General features: G+C 42.8%; 1 pseudogene; it reads right to left on the bottom strand.

The window, feature by feature from the left end:
- Positions 1–5,551: 5,551 nt before the first annotated feature.
- Positions 5,552–6,407, bottom strand: LOC101587256 (annotated as a pseudogene).
- Positions 6,408–6,683: the final 276 nt, after the last annotated feature.

Genomic DNA, 6,683 nt, shown 5'->3' with positions numbered 1-6,683 from the left:
AAAGTGAGAAAATGGGAAGTTCTTCTGCCCAAAGTTCATGCCCAAGGAGAAATGGAAGTATTAAAAGTTATTCAAGCTGGAAAGAGAAAAAAGAAGGCATGGAAGAGGATGGTTACTAAAGCCTGCTTTGTTGGAGATGGCTTTATAAGAAAACCCCCTAAATATAAAAGATTCATTAGGCCAATGGGCTCATGTTTTAAGAAGGCCCATGTAACAACACATCCTGAACTGAAAGCCAGCTTTTGCCTACCAATAATTGGTGTGATAAAGAATCCTTCATCATCAGTGTACACAAGTTTGGATATTATTACCAAAAGAATAGTGATTGAGGTGAAGGTGAGGAAGGTGTGCCTTGTGACACAGAAGGCAAGGTTATTTGGGGTAAATATGCCCAGGTAAGCAATAATCCTGAGAATGATGGATGCATCAATGCAGTCTTACTAGTTTGACAAAGGTTTCATACAATAGCTTCTTACACTTATTGAAGACTACAGGCCAATCAGGAAAACTGTAACTTGAATACTACTGAACAGCTCTCATGACTACATTCATCAAGAAAACTATTTATTAAATTGTAAAAACATTGGGAAAAAAAAGAGGATACTCAGTAAATGTTTGTGGAAAACAATATATGAATGTGTAAGATAGGTTTCGTTCCAGTTCCTGATTTGCATAAGTGACCTCAACATGCAGCCACTGAGAACAATAGCTGCTTTCTTATTCATCAGTTCTGTGGGCTAGCAATTCCATCAGGGCCCAGCAGAGATGGCGTGCACCTCCTCCACATTCCTAGACCTTGGTGGAAGAGTTGAAGGCCTGGCCTGACTTGATGGCTGGGATTTCTTCATTTACAGACCTCACACCTGGGCAAAACTGGCTCCGCAGTGCCAGCTGAAGCTCCTGCTCAGGGGGCGTGATCTTCAGAGCTGCAGGGGAGTAAGACTTCCGCTCCTGGCAGCTGTGTCCAGCACAAGCACTGAGCCTTTGTTTCCCAGCCTCAGACGTCATACCACATGGCAGCCACCATGCTGTAGTGATCGAAGCGTCACAGGCCGGCTCAACTCCAAAAACGGTGGAATTAGATGCTGCCACTTGATAAGGTATATGAGAAATGCAGAATGGGATTACTGCTGTGTCCTCATTTGGAAAATTAAATATGTCATTAAAAACCCCTATAAACAGGTATAGCATAGTATTCTTTCTAGTCATCAAATGTCAAAGGGGCTTGAGAATGTGTACTGATTTTTTTCTTCTAATGTTGACAATAGGGAAGTGAGTGAATAAATGCTACATTAGTCTTACTCAGCCATCAAAAAGCTGTTTACAACCATGTGTAGTGGCAGGGAAATGTCAGGTATATTATGGGTTAAGCTAGGTTAGAGAAAGCAGCTTGATCTATGACCAAAATCAGTCTTGCTATTAATTTTCTTCCTGAATTAAGCTCCTCTACCCAGAATTATAGGCCATCCTCCCCCAGAAGGCTTTCTTCATGGAGGAGCAAGGCTCTGTGCATAGGCAGGCAGATGGATCCTGGAGAAAGGCCATTTAGGCGCTGAGGCTTTAAACCCACAGACCCCTCCCACGTGAATATGTGGGCAAGGGACCAATGCCCATCAGATGGGCCAGCTCCCGGGGCAGAAGCACCACTTGACCTGCCTTAGAGATGGACTCAGTGACCTGCAGCTTCCTGAAATAACAGCTGTTGCTTCCACAAAGGCATAAGTAAAATAAGGTTGTATTTTCTTTAGCACAAGTAGTAGTTTAAGAATATTGGAGGGCTGGGGAGATGGCTCAGTGGTCTAAAGCACCTACTTGGAGCAAGCTTGGCAAAGCACAGGAACCGTGGTTCGATCCCCCAGCACCACATGCCAGCCAGCCCCGCCCCCTGTTGGGCTGAGCTGGACACACACACACACACACACACACACACACACACACACAATAAATGTTTAAAAAAATTAAAAAAAAGAATATTGGAGGATATAAAGTTAAAATGTATAATTTTGACCATTGAAATGTTTGGTGTGCATTCCAGCATGGCTACAAGTTTCCAGAGGGATGATGCAAGGGTCACTGGTCCATGTTATTTCCTCAACACTAGTGTAGGTGTTTGCAATTTGCTAATCACATTTGTACTCTCCTTTGAATAGAAAGCTAGGTCGGGAACACCTTGTGTTTTAAGACCAGGGTGTTTTCTTCTGGGAGAGGTGGAGAGTTAATAAATATTTGATATGAAAGTGTTGGCCTGCTTATTCATTGAGGTCACCTGCCTGCGCATGTAGGTATTTGAAGTGTGACTATTCTGAGGACATTGAGAGAGCAATGCTGAGAGCCCTGAGTGTGGGATGGGAGTGGAGAGGGTAACAGGACCCAGAGGGAATGGAACGCACAGTGCAGGATCAGACTGGGGGAGACTGAGGGGAGGCAAAATGGTAGGGGTGCACGTCGCCCTTCTGGTGTTCTCTAGGGAGGTTGAAGGAGGGAGGCCTTCAGCCAGTAAAAGCTGAGCCTGTCAGCGAGGCTTGGTTGTGCTATGTACACAACTGCATCTTAGTGTCTTGAAGCAGCAGGTTTTATTTCTTCCTCATATTACAAGTGCGTCTGTCATGTGTGATCTGGGAGCTCTGCTTTATGTCACTGCCACCACAACACCGCAGCTGACAAAGTAGATGCCACCTGGAACACTGCCAGAAATATATATATACATATATATACATATATATATGTATATATATATGCTTTGTATTAATCCATGTATTTATGACAATATATAAATATATATATTATATATATACACACACATACATATATGAGTGAGTGAGTGAGTGTGTGTGTATGTGTGTGTGTATCTTGTATATATAATAGATCACTACCTCAATGCACTTGACTGGCTTATTTTGTCCTAAGGGAATGCTTTGGTATTGTTCCCTGACAGACTTTAGAGGTATTCAAACAGACATTTTAATCTTTCAGGAGGAATTTCAGCTACTAGAATGTCACATCTACTGTCGTCAAGATTTAGAATGCTCTTTATTTTTAAAGTACCTCGATATGATTTCTCTTTGTAGAGGAAAGGTTATTTATTTTTAAAGTTTTCAAACAGACATGGAAGTGTATTGCCCCAAAATATGGCCTGCTGCTGAATTTGTTTGGCTGGACCGGGTGCTTGATTTCTGTCACTGAGGAGGGATGATGTGAAGAGAAGTGCTGTATTAAATAAAAGACGTAGAAGACACAGCTGCTATAGTTCCACATGTCAGGGGAGTAGATGCCAAGCAGGTCTATGTTGTTAATGTACTACTGGAAATGCTTTCATTTTCATCAAAGAATCAAAAATCTTTTTCGACTCTCTGTTTTATTTATAATCAAAAATACCACTACACTTTTTTAATAAATATCTTCCCTCCTGAACTGTATAATCCATAGTTATACAATTATGTGATCTCTCTAAGTCAGAATCCATGGACGAAGACACAGCCCAGGGCTCAGAAAGCAAGACTCCAGTTCATTTATTCAGTTATGTTGCTTATCTCGTAATACACGAAAAGTGCTGGTCTAAGTTTTATACATGTGTGGAATTCTGATGACTGATTTTTGTGTAAATGTAAACAGTTTGGATTAAGAGCAGGAATAAAAATGACTTCAATAGAAGGAGCTATACCATCTGTCCTTTTGAGAAAGTAGAATAATGTTAATAAATATATGGTCTCCTAAACGTCCTCTTCTAGCTTTCTGTTTTCTGGAGGCTGGGCTGTTCTCAGCCTTCCCTTCACAGGCCTGGCCCCTCTGTAGTCTTCTGTGACAGAGTACTGGCCTTGTTTCCCCCAGAAAGAAGGTCTTCCATTCACTCCAAGTAGCAGGACACCACATGCCTTCTTGACTTAACCCGAGATGCCTTCTTTTTACCCCAGGATCACTGAAAGCTTTCCCAAAGAACAAAGAAATATTTGCAAATCCAGGCAGGAGCCATGACTTTGATTCTAGTGGAGTAATCTGTTTAAATCATAACACACAGGCACTTTTTTTGGCTTCTTCAAAATTAGCTTTGCAGTTAAACCATAATTATACCTTACTCTTTAGTGGTATCTTTCATCCAGGGAGCAGAAAGTATTTTACAAACATTAATTAAGTAGCACAACACCCTTGTGAGGAAGGTAGGTACTGTCCTATTCCTAAATTCGGTTGCCATGGAAAGGAGAAGTTAAGTAATTCATCCATGGTCATAATGAGAATTGTTGTTCAAGGCTCCACATGACTGAGGTCTTTCTCTGGTCTTATATTTCATTTGGGAAGATTTTTGAATGCATTAATAACATTTTTACCAGCATTTCATTATTTTAAAACTTTCATTGTGGTTTTGTAGATTTTTTAAATTATAAGTTCTGAGTCAGAACTTAAATGGGAAAGGATTTTTCTGCATTTTTATTGATTAAAGTGCTCCAGGTGGGCCAGCAAGATAGCTCAGCAGACTAAGCACCTGCTTTGCCAAGCACAGGGACCAGGGTTCGATCCCTGGTCCTGCATGCCATGCTGGCCCCACTCCTGGGGCATGCTGAGCTGGCAAACAAGTCCAGGCGTGGTGGCACATGACTGTAATCCCAGTGCCAGGAGGCTGAAAACAGGAGGATCATTATAGTCTGAGCTGTGTAGTAAGACCCTGTACCAAATACATAAATGGAAAAAAAATAAAAAATAAAGTGCTCCAGATATCTCAGAGCAGTTTATCTTTCAGCAAACTTTTGATCAATTTTTATTAAACTCATGTACACACTTAGTGAACTAGTGATAAATGCAGTAAAACACATCCATCCATCCATCCATCTATCCATTCAAGTATATAAAGAAAGTTCACATGTCATGAATATAGGCTCGATGTGTATTCAGAAAATGAACACTCCTAGGTACCAGCAGAGACTTCTAAGCACCCAGAACCCCTTTACCTACTCTGTGTCCACTTCCGACCATCCTCCAAAGGTAATAACCAACAGCCCGTGCCCTGATAGCATGTAGTTGTGCCTACACTTCAGATTCACTGAGTCACACTGCATGTATGAATTTGTGTTCATGTTCTTTCACTGAGTATTATATTTATGAGATTCATCCACGCTGCTGTCTGTTGCTTCAGTAAGTTCATTCTCATTGTTATAGTGTATTCAATTGTTTAAGTATTCTTCTTCTTTATACGTTCTACTAATGATGAACAATTGAGTTGCTTCCAATTTGAGGAGATATAAGCATTATTTTCTTCTTCATCTGGGCTACAATAAATCATAGGTAGTCTGTACACATGCATTATGACAGAGGCATCAAGGCAAATGTAGATGTATAGCAAGGAGTTGCTACACATTATCTGTGTTTCTTTTAAAGAAGATTTTGGACTGTTTTTTTGGGGGGTACAGTGGGATTTACTGATGGTATACAATAGAGCTAGGGCTCTGTGGGCCCCTCCTCCTCTAGGGGGCCTGGGATGGAAGCTGTGAGGAGGAGATTCACACCTGTGAGGTAGAGATGAGTAGGTCAGTGCCTTCTGCAGTGTGGCCTCTCTGTCCCTTTAATCTTGCTGGGCTGGGGGGCTGGTGCTTACTCCTTGGAGGTTGTGGAATATGAGGTTCACCACCCAGTTGTTGTAGCCAAACTCATTGTCATACCAGGAAATGAGCTTGACAAGCTGGTCATTCAGGTTGATAGTAGCCCCAGCATCAAAGGTGGAAGAGTATGTGTTACCATTGAAGTCACAAGACACAAACTGGTCCTCAGTGTAGCCCAGGATGCCTTTGAGGGGACCATCGAATGCCTGCTTCAGCACCTTCTTGATGTCATCATATTTGGCTTGTTTTTCCAGGTGGCAGGTCAGATCTACCACTGACATGTTGACAGTAGGCACATTGAAGGCCAGGCCTGTGAGTTTCCCATTCATTCCTGTGAACATGACCTTGCCCACAGCCTTGTCAATGCTGATGGATGCAGGGTTGATGTACTGGTCAGCCACACGGCCATCACACCACAGCTTCCCAGCGGGGCCGTCCACAGTCTTCTGACTGCGAAGTTGTCATGGATGACCTTGGCCAGCAGGGCTAAGCAGTTAGGGGTGCAGAAGGCATCTCCGTGGTGGTGAAGACACCAGTGGGCTCCACCACCTACTCATTGCCAGCATCACGTCACTTGACAGGATCTTGCTCCTGTAAGATGGTGATGGCCTTTCCATTGATGATGAGCCTCCTGTTCTCAGCCTTGACAGTGTCATGGAACTTGCTGTGGGAGGAATCATGCTGGAACATGCAGACCATGTAGTTGAGGTCAGTGAAGGGGTCGTTGATGGCCACAACATCCACCTTACCAGAGTTAAAAGCAGCCCTGGTGACCACGCATCCAATATGACCAAATCCATCCACTCCAGCCTTCATCATGGTGTCCGGATCCCTGGCATTTTAAGGAAGAGCAGCTGTTGGTGGGTTGCAGGGGCAGAGAGCTGCATGGGTTTTTGAATTGCAGGGCTGAGAGTGACCATAACTCTATTCTTTAAACTTAACACTATCACTTGACTACTGATTAGCTTAATTGAGAAGAGGCAGTTTGGAGAAGTGGCAAGAGCACACGTGCCAGGTCTGGCTGGATGTGAATTTCATCTCTAGTATCTAATAACTGTGTGCTCTTGACCACCTCAGGCTCATCCAAGTCCAACT

Source organism: Octodon degus, unplaced genomic scaffold, assembly GCF_000260255.1.
Source record: "Octodon degus isolate 3935 unplaced genomic scaffold, OctDeg1.0 scaffold00168, whole genome shotgun sequence".
NCBI lineage: Eukaryota > Metazoa > Chordata > Mammalia > Rodentia > Octodontidae > Octodon > Octodon degus.
The sequence above is the reverse complement of the archived record's forward strand: the minus strand, read 5'-3'. Positions and strand labels throughout refer to the sequence as shown.